The sequence below is a fragment of the Protopterus annectens genome, chromosome 2.part1, assembly GCF_019279795.1.
Source record: "Protopterus annectens isolate FY-2018-M chromosome 2.part1, PAN1.0, whole genome shotgun sequence".
In the NCBI taxonomy this organism is placed as follows: Eukaryota; Metazoa; Chordata; order Ceratodontiformes; family Protopteridae; genus Protopterus; species Protopterus annectens.
Window position 1 is genome coordinate 1,478,114,258 of NC_056729.1, and position 13,647 is coordinate 1,478,127,904.

Genomic DNA, 13,647 nt, shown 5'->3' on the forward strand with positions numbered 1-13,647 from the left:
CCCCCACCCCCGGGTGTCCACAGTCGTTGGTATGCTCAGCGGGTTAGCACTACATAACCACCTTTCACCACTCTCTGCTTTATGGACAGGTATCTTTACTTACAAACACCGTTCACATACAGTGCAGCTTCATCATACATATCATGCGTTACACACCAGTACATCTCGTGGGTTCTACATACCTTTCCTGTGTTGACTTCTGTATTCCGTTCAAGTCTCGCTAGCTACTTTTTTCTCACTCGAGCCGTTTGGTTGTATTTGTTCGGTATGAACATACAGTTTGAATATCCTAGGAGTCTTCCTTATATCCGTCGTCACCTGCGACATGTGGGTTCATCACACCAATACCTGTTCCTCGGTGTGTACTTATGCGCATATCACCTGTGCATCTCCTCCATTCGTACAGTACGCGTCGGAACTAGGGCATGGTTCATTCCTCGGCTGGGCGTTGGTTATTTGCACTACCTTGGTGGTGATGGTATGTATTGTGTTATGTTATGTGTGACTGCAGACGCTATGTGTGGCGTCAGGTACATTTCGCTGTGGTGTTAGCCGTGGATTGTATGTGTTGGGTATGGTATTATGTTCGACATGTGGGTGTCCGTGTCCTGGCGGCGTCTGTCGATGGCGTTTTGCATTCGGATGTGTAACATAGCTCTTGTATTCCTTTACACAACGGATGCAGGTATGCATCCGCTGCTGATAGTGTTTCCCACGCGAGATGTTGCGGTTATGATGCTGTCATTGACTGCTTGTATGTTTTTGCTGCTATTGCGGCTTGTATCCCTTTGATATGTGCGATGGGGTATATCGGCGGATGTGGGTGATGGGTACGGGTTGTGGGCCTTGCATTTATACATACACGGTATGCTTGTGTGTGTGCTCCATCCCTGCCTGGGGAGCTGCAAGTTACCTGTTTGTTGTTCTAGGAGTGTAGGTTTTGTTGATGTCGTCTGGTGTCGGTATCGCCTGCATGTGTGCTTCCTGCATGTATTCCTCCGTCACATCGGTAGTATATCTGCGGCTGTTCGTACGTGCCGACTATCCCTTGGCATTTTGTCATGGATATTTACGGTCATTGTGGTCCTGTACTTGGGACGGCCTGTGTGCTACCGGTTGCCATCTATTCGGGTGGCGATTGCTTGTTTAACACTCGTAGAACACACAGCGGTGTTTACGGGACGATACGTGGCCACGATCGGTGCCGGGGTGGCACATGCATATTTCCGCGGTACATGACTATTGCTGTGTAACGTTGCCGACGTATCATTTTGAAATTAACATATCGGTGCCATACATACGGTCATGGTTTGTACATGCGTCCTTTGCATCTCATGTTGGCTATACTCCTGTGGTACATTCTGGGACATTTTCGCTTTGCATCGTTTTACGTCGCCACGCGCCTAGCCAGGGAGGAGCTCTCAGTACTACTTTGTGGGTACTGCTGTACATACGCCTGTGGTTCCTATACTGTATGCCTACACATGTTATTCCACTGCGCCTGTCACATGTCACCTACATACACATTGTACAGTGGCACACACATTACACTCGCACAGCGGAACACACGACACCCTCACCTCACACATACACATACTGCTGCTGTCGCAGGGACGGTTGCACACAGTACCTACATTGCCCGCATCACCGGTGGCGGTGTGTACCTCCGCCCTCATATCCTAAGAATATTACCCGCACATGTCCTGTTACTGTACCGTGGCCTGCCGATCATCCCGACTTGCGAATATGCATTTAGGTAGGTTGACCTTTCCATGGATGGCGTTCCCTGTTCTGTCCACCCTCCCGGATACTCGGGTTGTCGTTCACTATGTTTACTATGTAGAGATTTCGTGTCTTACTTCTCTGTCACCTTGCATCCCTGTGATTCCCTGTTTTACCTGTTGTACTTTATATCTGTGTATGTGTACATATATTTCTACGTGTGTAATGATATCTATCTCCATATCTGTGTATGCACATATGTACATATGTATACACCTTTGGCGTGACGTGGCAGCATACGGCTACGACGTCTGCTGTGGGACCCGCGTACAGTTGAGGTGTTGGCGTTCCATGCTCCGCTGGCTGTTGGGTGTGCAGTGTTTGGGTGCTACCTATGTTGGAGTCACACATGGGACCGCCCATACGGTACACATTACGGGCGGCCATGTTTGTGTGCCGTCCATTTCACTGTGTGTGCAGGTAGGGAGGTGTCAGTCCATGGGGCCTACGCTGTCAGAGTATGTGCTATATGTTCCCTCTTTGCCAAGGCATAGGCATATTGTGTACGCCTCCGTCTGCCTACTGGGGCTGGCACAGTGTGTTCATGGCGCTGTACGCTCTGTGCCTGTGCTTGCCTTGGCAGTTGTGACGGGCTTGGTGGCCCTACACCATTATGTCCCTGCAGCAGCTGTTTCCGCAGGATCATATTATGTAGCATGGCACATACTATGAATATGTGGGCACATGTGCCTGGAGAGTACTGTAGGGCTCCACCGGATGTATCCAAGCACCGGAACTGTGATTTCAACATCCCAAACACACGCTCTGTGATTATTCTGGTTTGTGCGTGTGCCTCATTATGGCGTTCTTGCATGTGTGTGTGTGCATTTCTGATGGGTGTCATCATCCACGGCTCCAGTGCATAGCCAGCATCCCCCACAAGGTGACCTTGTGTGATGTCCCCCCTGGCGAATACCTGATACAGCTGTGAGGCATGCCAGATATGGGAGTCGTGGTAGCTTCCAGGGCTGCCAGCACACACATCCATGATAATGCCCTGCGCATTGCACACGACCTGGCAATTGATGGAGGGGAATCCTTTGCGGTTTATGTAGCGTCTACCCTGCTCCCTGGGTGGTGACTTGATTTCTATGTGCGTACAGTCTATCGCACCCAGTACCTCCGGGTATTGTGCCACACGGAAGTGGCGCATATTGCTAGCCAACTCCTCCTGAGATCTGGGGAAGTATATATACTCATGGGCATGTCGTAACATGGCATCCAGAAACTGGTGTAGTACCCTGGATGCTGATGCCTGTGAGATGCCCATTATGTCCCCTGTTGGCCTTTGAAAGGTACCTGTTGCCAGTATTCGCAAGCTTACACATACCTTTTGTGTCCACTGGGATGGGCTCCCCTCTGTTGTCTCTTGTTCTCAGGCGTGGCCGGCACAGCTCCACTATTTGCTGTAACGTGTCCCTGTCCACCCTGTAACGCTCTACTATCTCCAGGTCTTGCAGCCCCTGGTAGGTTACCCTTGGTCTGAACACTCTCCTTCTCCTCTGAGGCCTACGGTAGTTGTCGGCACCCTCCTCCGCAACTCCGTCTGTCTCTGACACATGCCGATGCATCACGGCCATGGCGGCACCCAACATATACATTTTAAAAGTTCCCCGTGTGTTTACACCCTAAAGTGCAGCATTTGGGAATACGCGCTGTGTGTTGTGTGCATTCACACTTTATACTGTTGTGCTGTACACCCGGTGATGTCATTGGGTGTGTCTGTGCGGCCGTATCTGTGGGTTATCTTCCGTGTTTTACCGTTGGCACTGCAACGCTGTTGCCTTTGGTGTTACATTACACTTGCCTGCATTGGTTTAGCTTTACACCTTACCTTACTGTTTCTGCACGTTGCACCTACTATTGCCTGGAGTGCATCCTGCAGGCACATGGCATATCATGCATTTTGTCTGCCGCCGCCGTTATGCTACCTCTCTACTTGGCTGTGCTGTATCGGTTCTTTGCTCTTTGCAATTCTGCTACATCCCCTACTTTCTTGGCATTCATATGCCTCCCCTTTCCCGTTTTGCGGGATTCTGCATGCAGAGTTGTCAGCTGCCGCCGATTGCCCTTCGCGGGTTGATTGGTGTTGATTGCTCATTACGACTCCCAATTACACTGCTTCCGCATTTCCTCATATTCTCCGCATCACCTTCCTGTATCCGTGGTTGTTGACGGGGCGGCCGTCACATGACTGGGTTGGGGAACGTAGTCATTCTCGTGCACATGCATCTGTGCGCGCATTGTGTACTCTCAGCGCATCTATTTCCTCACACGCCGGTCTTGATGCTGTGATGTGCATTGTACAGCCCATGTTTGCTGGCCTCCCATGTGCTTCCTCCTACAGTGGAACACCCCTCTGCGATTGACATGTATTCCCTCTAGGCCACTCCTCGGTGTATTACCGCTGTGCCGTTTGGTGCAGCCTTACGCCGGTGGGGGTTTTGCGATTCAGTATTATCTGCCTCATTTGCATGGCATTGACTAGTAATACATGGTTACGGCGCCAGACACTGGCGCCACTCCTTGGCAACCCTTGGGCTGTGGTTGTGGCTTTCCATGCATACTATGGTGTATTGTGGCTGTGAAGCTGATGTGTATTATACTGCTCTTTTATGACATTGTCATATTATTTCTTGTTCCGCACCTTCCGCGGACATGTCCTGGGGTTCTGCTGTGGTTTCTGCGTACATACCATTTATGTCATTATTTACATTTTCTGCATGTTTTCTTTTGACATTGTCGGTGTCTTCCGCCATTGGCATGTTGCACCAGTATGACACCTGACGTTGACAGCCTTCCGTTACTCCTATGTCATGTTTGGATATATGTAAACCGTTATTTTTGGTTTACATTGCCGTGCCCTTATGCTACGCCTGCGCCACTTCGTGAATCGCTACATGCCTTCATTTGCATGGTGCAACACCGCACATGGGGTGTTTAACATACCTACGCCGGAGGCAGCGCAACTCAGGCGTACGCCGGTAGTGCACGTGGGATTGGATCGTACCTGAATCGCTCGGCGGCCATGTCTGATGTTGTGGCGCCTACGCCATGCGTGCGCCTGGCGCAAGGTTCATGAATCCCGGGGATTGTCTTTACAGCAGTCCGCATCAGAAAAAAGTTTGAATGGACTTATTAGCAAAACAACTTGCAGGCAGCAAGAGTACAGCTTAGAGCACACACTCGTAAATTCCCCTTCCCTTCAGTTAAGCAAACTAAATAATGCTTATAAATTCTTTGTTAGCTAAGCAAACAATATAACAAAAATAAGTTGCATTGTCTTTACAGCAGTCAGCAGCAGATACAAGTCTGAATGGACTTATTAGCAAAATAACTTGCAGGCAGCACAAATATTTCAGCAGGTTAAAGTTTGAATGGACGCACACACCCCTTTGGTGAACGGATAACAGTTTGAATAGTCATTTCTGCAAAGCAGATAGAATACAGCACACACAGTTATACAGCAGTTGAATGGACCTACAGCAGATAAAGCACCCCTTTGGCCCTGGACTTGCAGCGCAGCAGATAAGATACATGCAGATAGAATACAGCTTATTGGGAGATGTGGGTGGATGCTGGAAAACTTACGTTTGCTGCCATTGCTGTTAGATTCTCTCCAAATAGTTTAAAATAAATCTGGCCCAGTCCAACAGGCAGTAGCTGATGTCACCAAGCACGGCCCTGTAGGCTGGTGGTGCGTGGTGACATCAGCCATAAATTTAAAGTGGCAATACAAAAAATACATAAATAAATAAAATAATATAACATAAAATCGTGAATTAAAGGGGCCACTCAGGAATTCGTGACACCCCATTATTTTTCCCTAAAAAAACGGTAAATGCTGAGGAATTCAGTACGGTTGAGAGGTCTGGTCAGGAATAAAGCTGATCTTAATTTAGATGTTTTTCTTTATTTGTGACTGTCCTGCAGTAGTGTTATAAATATTTCCTGTGATTTTTAAACTCTGACATAACTGTGATTGTTTACTGAGTGTTTTCTTGTTCTTTTATTATTTATTATTAAATATATGTAAACCTTTCAATTGTGTCTGGTCTGCCTAGAGATATTTAAGCTCTTAGTGTACTTGCATATCTATTTGGTGACACTGTGCAGGCCACTCCTAACAGGCTTGCTCTTGGTCAAACAACCATTTGGATTAATAGTAACATTACACAGTAAGTTTGGACACCCTTTGCTAAGGGTCTTAAAGTAGCTGGTAAGTAGTGGATGGTGGCAGTGAAAACTACCTTATAGTCTGGGCAGAAGGGGGCATAACTAGTAAACCTGTGCCAGCCTTTCCCATATGTGTATGTGTATAAATCAGACCTCAAAGTGTTTGTGTGTTTGTGTGTGTCAGCTGCTTGGGCAGGGACACGAAGCACTGGTTGGACATAGAGTGTGTTGGAGGTCTTGGATTGGCCACACAGTTGAGATTTCAACTCTGTAGCTGTGCCAATGGGGAGTCTTATTGGGGATCTGGAGAAAGAGGAATAAACTAGCCCCAGACTGACTGTGTACATTCCACACTGTTGCCAGTGGTGAGGATTGAGGCTCCTTGATTAGTGCTGGGGCATTGGATATTAATTTGTTGACAGTTGTGGTATATCCACATATTAGGATTCAGTGGTGTGGATATTGAAATCCCATAGCCTGTAAACAGTGGTCACTAAAGAAGGCGTTTGTACTTCAATCAGCCATACAGTGAACATTCAGAGTTTCATATCACAGTAGTTTTATTTTTGTTGTAAGCTTAGTTAGTCAAGGAGAGCAGGCAAGGATGTCAGTAGAGGAGTATGGCAAGCTGACAAGGAGCCACTTGGCTGAGATGTGCCAGGCTAAAGGACTGGTGCATGCCAACCTGACTAAAGGAGAAATTACTGCAGCCTTGGGCACAGCTGCATCATAGACAAGCAATCAGGAGGACAACTAGAGTGGCCTTGGAGATGTACAACTCTCAGAAAGTGGACAGTTCAAGCTTTCCACAGAGGACTTAAAAATCCATCTGGAGTTAGAGACTTGAACTGGAGGCCAAACGTTTGGAAACCGAATCAGCAGACAGACTGCAGCAGGAGAAACAAATGGAATTAGAAGCAGTAGAGAGACTGAGATGTCCGGAAGCTGAAGAGAATGAGAGGTAGAGGCAACATGAAAAAGAGATGCTGAATCTTTGCCAGGGTTATGGAAGTAATGGGGAAGGGAGTAACTTAACCCCAGAAACAATAAAGGTCAGTAAATTTCTTCCACAATTTACAGACGGGGATAATTTTGATAGTTTCATTCATATATTTGAAAAGGTCTATAAAAAGTATCATGTTGACCAAGGGTTCTGAGTACAGTTCCTGACCCCCCTTACTCCATGGTAAAGCTGTAACTGCTATTTCTAAATTGCCCGATACTGAATTGTTTGTTAGAGTGTTTTAAGTTAACACCTGAAGCTGATTGAAAAAAGCAAGGCAGATGAAAGTGTGTGTGAGTATACTGCTGAGTCAAGTACTTATTTTCATAGATAAAAAACTTTCAATCACCACAAAGTCCAGCAGTCATACCACAAAGGTGAATTCGCCACAGGATTTTATTAGAACAGGCAGACAGTTGCAAACTGGTACAGACTAAGCACAATAGGATGCTTTCGCCAAACAGTTAGGCTTCTTCAGAGTCGTAACAAAAAACTAACATACACATACATTTTAAATACCATACTCAATGCTACTATTGGTTGAACCAAACACCTCCCCCCCCACATTAATTAATAAAACTTATCAATAAATGACTTTTTTAATAATTGTTAATACTTTTACATACATACATAAAATAATTTGTTTAAAAACTCCTCAAAAGTTATTTTATATGCTTATTCTAATTTATATGAATACATTAACAACTACATATAACAATAAATTACATTTACCTCACAATAATATAAATAAATTCAAATAAAAACTCCATTTGTTTGTTATATCTGTTGGGATCTAAGTTTTAAAATAGGTTTAATAGAGATGTGATCATTTAAACCTGGGGGTCTACAGGCGTCTAATCTAATTTGCCATTCTGTCTCTAAAGCCCCCACCCTATTGACCACATCTCCACCTTCACCACAATCAATTACACGACCTATAACAAAAAACAAAAACTTTTTAAAATCACTACATTGTGTACTGTGCAAATAAAGTGCATTGTGCAAGTCCTTCTTTTTAATTGACCTTAAATGTTCAGAAATCCGGTCTCGAAGCCTCCTAATAGTTTTGCCTACATAGTAGGCATTACAAGAGGAACAGGAGGCTGAATATACAAGATTTTTGGTACAACAATTACACTGTCCAGGGCATTTGATGGTGTATTTGTACCCCTCTACACACACATATGAACCTTCGTTCACAAACCTACACCATCTACAAAATCCACACTTTTTCATACTCGACCTGTAATTTTTTATTTTGTTCTTTTCTAAAATTCCTTTCAGATTCTCCCCTCTACTATACACAATGTTAGGTCCTTTACCCAAAATCTTTTTGACCTCTTCACTTAGGGAGAAATTCCATACTCCCTTTATCATTTCAAGAAACACAGGTGTCATCCCATTGTATTTTAGCACTAAACGTAAACCTTCTGCCTTTTCGTCCTTCTTACCATCCTCCACGTCTCTTAATGTCACTCCACCCAATAGGATCGGAGCATATCTACCTCTTCTTTCTCTATTTACATCTCTTTTTACACTAAGTAACCACTTTAAAGGGTATCCACGGTCAAGAAACATTCCAATCAGTTTAAACATTTCGTCCTTAAAATCTATATCTTGACTAACTAATCTAGACGTTCTGACCATTTGAGCCTTGATTAACCCCTTACGTTGATGAAATGGATGGTAACTGTTGAAATGTAAAAGGGAGTTGGAATAGTTTTCCTTCCTATAAATATTACTTGTAAAACCCCCTTCATTTTTACAAATCAACACATCTAAGTAACAGATGCTGTCCTTTTTCCAATTGAGTGTAAATTTCAAAAAGTTTGTTGTTCTCCCCAAAAAATCCACAAATTCAATTGCTGAATCCTGGTCACCCTTCCACAATATCAATATATCGTCCAAAAACCTATTATACATAAGTATTTTCTCCATGTATTTACTAGATGTAAAAATATGTTCCCTCTCCCAGGTCAATAACACTGCATTCGCGAACAAGGGGGCACATTTCGCCCCCATTGCTACTCCTAGGACCTGCTGGAAAAGATCACCTTCAAATGCCAAAAAGTTGTTTTTTAACACCACTTCCATCAGATCTAAAAGGAAGTTCACTTTTTGTCCATTAAACAGGCCACTCTTGACCATGGCTTCAAAAAACAGCTCTAGGCCTGTCTAGCCCTGACAATAATATGATACCTTTTGAAAACATGGATGAGAGAATTTATGTATACACTGACAATAATATGATTTCTCCGTGCTGTGGTTTAGAAGGAATACATGAGAAATGTATTCAAGAAAGTTGTACTGTGCCAGAAGTCTATGATAATTATGAATTTGTTATCAAAGAAGGAGAAAATTTTAAAGTTTATCGGAAAAATGGTTATTGCATTTACAACTATACAGACTTAAACATTAATAATGAGCATTTTGAATTATTTGCAAAAGGGGTTAAATTTGTCCCTATGTTTAAACCTGATATAGTTAAAACATTGGTGGAATTAAAAATGTTTACTAGGCAGATGCATTTAAAAATGTTTTTTGCCGGGGGGAAGAAGAGTGAAATAACAAATATGAACAACCCCACCTCGGTTACTAGTTTTAAAAGGAAAAGTGCATTTATGCCTCCGTTACATACAGAAGTTACAGGTTTTGAAAGAATAGTGGAGGCCCAATTGAGGGAGATGTTAAGGAATTTTCAGGTGTTTGATGACAATTTAACAGTGAAAGAAAGAGACTTATTAGACTCCCTGAAAAAATCCGGTATGTACAGATTTATGAAGCCCGACAAGGGAGGGGGTACAGTGATTATGACAAACACTGATTACATTTCTGATATAACAGCGTTATTAAATAGAGATGAAACGTACAAGGTAGTGTCAAGAAGTGAAATAAATAGGGCATATTTGAAAATTGACGTTTTTTTATATGACGCTCTCTCTCAAGGTTCAATTAATGAAAGTGAATACGACTTTCTATCAGTTAAATTTCCAAAAATACCGACATTGTTCGGTATTCCAAAGATACACAAGGGTGCTGATAGATTGGAATATAGGTAACTAACAAGAAATCTCCGGTCACGCTGCAGGTTAGCACTGGGGTAAGGAAAAAGTATAATGAATAATCAAACGAGCTGTAACAAACCCCAGGGTTAGCAAGTTAGTCTGACAAAATCCAACACCATAACGTTGTAGTCAATACAGAACTTTAGGCCAAGTGAATAAAGTCAGTATACTGTTTAATAAAAGAACAGATAAGCGCTTTCGCTTCACAGCTTCTTCAGATCTATGACAATTTTCCTTTAAAAAAAGCAGCCATTTATAATAAAAGATTGGCATTTATTATTTTATTATAAATGGCTGCTTTTTTTAAAGGAAAATTGTCATAGATCTGAAGAAGCTGTGAAGCGAAAGCGCTTATCTGTTCTTTTATTAAACAGTATACTGACTTTATTCACTTGGCCGTCTAAAGTTCTTTGTATTGGACTACAACGTTTATGGTGTTGAATTTTGTCGTCAGTGGACTTACACTTGCTAACCCTGAGATTGGAATATAGGCCTATTGTATCTGCAAGAGGATCTAAAACTGAACCCATAGCTGCATTTATTGATATTTCACTTAAACCTATGTTTGATGACGTTGAACATATAATAAAAGACTCTTGGCATTGTTTAAGAAGGTTTAAAGATGTAGGAAACATAGAGGGGGACTTTGGGTTCCTGACAATTGATGTTGTTAACCTGTTCTCGGTCATTCCACAGGAGGAGGGCCTAGAGCTGTTTTTTGAAGCCATGGTCAAGAGTGGCCTGTTTAATGGACAAAAAGTGAACTTCCTTTTAGATCTGATGGAAGTGGTGTTAAAAAACAACTTTTTGGCATTTGAAGGTGATCTTTTCCAGCAGGTCCTAGGAGTAGCAATGGGGGTGAAATGTGCCCCCTTGTTCGCGAATGCAGTGTTATTGACCTGGGAGAGGGAACATATTTTTATATTTTTACATCTAGTAAATACATGGAGAAAATACTTATGTATAATAGGTTTTTGGACGATATATTGATATTGTGGAAGGGTGACCAGGATTCAGCAATTGAATTTGTGGATTTTTTGGGGAGAACAACAAACTTTTTGAAATTTACACTCAATTGGAAAAAGGACAGCATCTGTTACTTAGATGTGTTGATTTGTAAAAATGAAGGGGGTTTTACAAGTAATATTTATAGGAAGGAAAACTATTCCAACTCCCTTTTACATTTCAACAGTTACCATCCATTTCATCAATGTAAGGGGTTAATCAAGGCTCAAATGGTCAGAACGTCTAGATTAGTTAGTCAAGATATAGATTTTAAGGACGAAATGTTTAAACTGATTGGAATGTTTCTTGACCGTGGATACCCTTTAAAGCTGTTACTTACTGTAAAAAGAGATGTAAATAGAGAAAGAAGAGGTAGATATGCTCCGATCCTATTGGGTGGAGTGACATTAAGAGACGTGGAGGATGGTAAGAAGGACGAAAAGGCAGAAGGTTTACGTTTAGTGCTAAAATACAATGGGATGACACTTGTGTTTCTTGAAATGATAAAGGGAGTATGGAATTTCTCCCTAAGTGAAGAGGTCAAAAAGATTTTGGGTAAAGGACCTAACATTGTGTATAGTAGAGGGGAGAATCTGAAAGGAATTTTAGAAAAGAACAAAATAAAAAATTACAGGTCGAGTATGAAAAAGTGTGGATTTTGTAGATGGTGTAGGTTTGTGAACGAAGGTTCATATGTGTGTGTAGAGGGGTACAAATACACCATCAAATGCCCTGGACAGTGTAATTGTTGTACCAAAAATCTTGTATATTCAGCCTCCTGTTCCTCTTGTAATGCCTACTATGTAGGCAAAACTATTAGGAGGCTTCGAGACCGGATTTCTGAACATTTAAGGTCAATTAAAAAGGACTTGCACAATGCACTTTATTTGCACAGTACACAATGTAGTGATTTTAAAAAGTTTTTGTTTTTTGTTATAGGTCGTGTAATTGATTGTGGTGAAGGTGGAGATGTGGTCAATAGGGTGGGGGCTTTAGAGACAGAATGGCAAATTAGATTAGACGCCTGTAGACCCCCAGGTTTAAATGATCACATCTCTATTAAACCTATTTTAAAACTTAGATCCCAACAGATATAACAAACAAATGGAGTTTTTATTTGAATTTATTTATATTATTGTGAGGTAAATGTAATTTATTGTTATATGTAGTTGTTAATGTATTCATATAAATTAGAATAAGCATATAAAATAACTTTTGAGGAGTTTTTAAACAAATTATTTTATGTATGTATGTAAAAGTATTAACAATTATTAAAATAGTCATTTATTGATAAGTTTTATTAATTAATGTGGGGGGGAGGTGTTTGGTTCAACCAATAGTAGCATTGAGTATGGTATTTAAAATGTATGTGTATGTTAGTTTTTTGTTACGACTCTGAAGAAGCCTAACTGTTTGGCGAAAGCATCCTATTGTGCTTAGTCTGTACCAGTTTGCAACTGTCTGCCTGTTCTAATAAAATCCTGTGGTGAATTCACCTTTGTGGTACGGCTGCTGGACTTTGTGGTGATTGAAAGTTTTTTATTTGATTCTGCCCTGGTGGGTGTTACATGTTTCCTATTTTCATAGATGGCTTAGTATACTGCTGAGTCAAGTACTTATTTTCATAGATGGCTGAGTGGGTCTCAGGTCATCACTTTTGAAGGGGTGTCGGACTTTTGGTGAGGGGAACAAGCCCTTGGCACTTTTCCTGAGGATATGAGGATTTTTTTAGCAGATAGGCAATGCAATACTGCAAATAAGTTGGGGAAGACAGGAGACCTATACCTAGCAAGCAAGGCATTACTGTACAGGAAAGGGATACCCAGTGCTGCTCATGGGTCTAAGGGAATCCATGGTGGGCAGCCTAGACCACCCCAACAGAGTCTGCCAAATAGCAGGGAAGCCACCAGTCCAGGTACACGTCCAGGACCCAGGGTTAAATGTGTTAAATGAAGCCAGTGGGGCCATGTAGTATATAGATCCCCACAGAGGCAAGGTGGGGAACAAAAGGTGGGAGAACCAGTAAATGGGAATAACAGAATGCTGGCAGTAAGTTGTCTGGAGGCAACAAGGGTACCAAACTACCACAAGAGGTTGTATCCTATTTTAGTAAATGGGAAACAGGCCACTGCTAAGAGAGAGACAGCCTGACCTGACCATTGTGAAGCCTGCAATGGTTAAAGAGGAGCACTACTTGCTTGGGCAGTGTACTCCAGTCAGAGCTTTAGGAGGGACCTCATTCCAAATACCTTTGGCTAGGGTTCACCTTGACTGGGAGGGTGGAAAAGGAAGCCAGCAAGTAGGTATGTTTGAGGATATTCCTGCAGATGTCCTGATGTGGATTGATTTTGATAATGCAGTGCCTTGTGTGCATGCAGTGACACACATTCAGGCATGGAGACAAGCATGTGGGTCTGGAAGCCTGAGAGAGACTCAGACAGACTTGAAGCCAGGACTGGTGTGGTGGTTATTTCAGGGTGGGAGTTGCCCTGCAGCAGTGAGACTGAAGGTGAGCCACAGCTGCTTGTGGGTACTGATGTTTCCTTGGACAGAGTGACTGCAAGGGCAGAGGTGAGTAGTAGTATCTAGGTTGACAGTAAGGCACCGCTGTCAGAG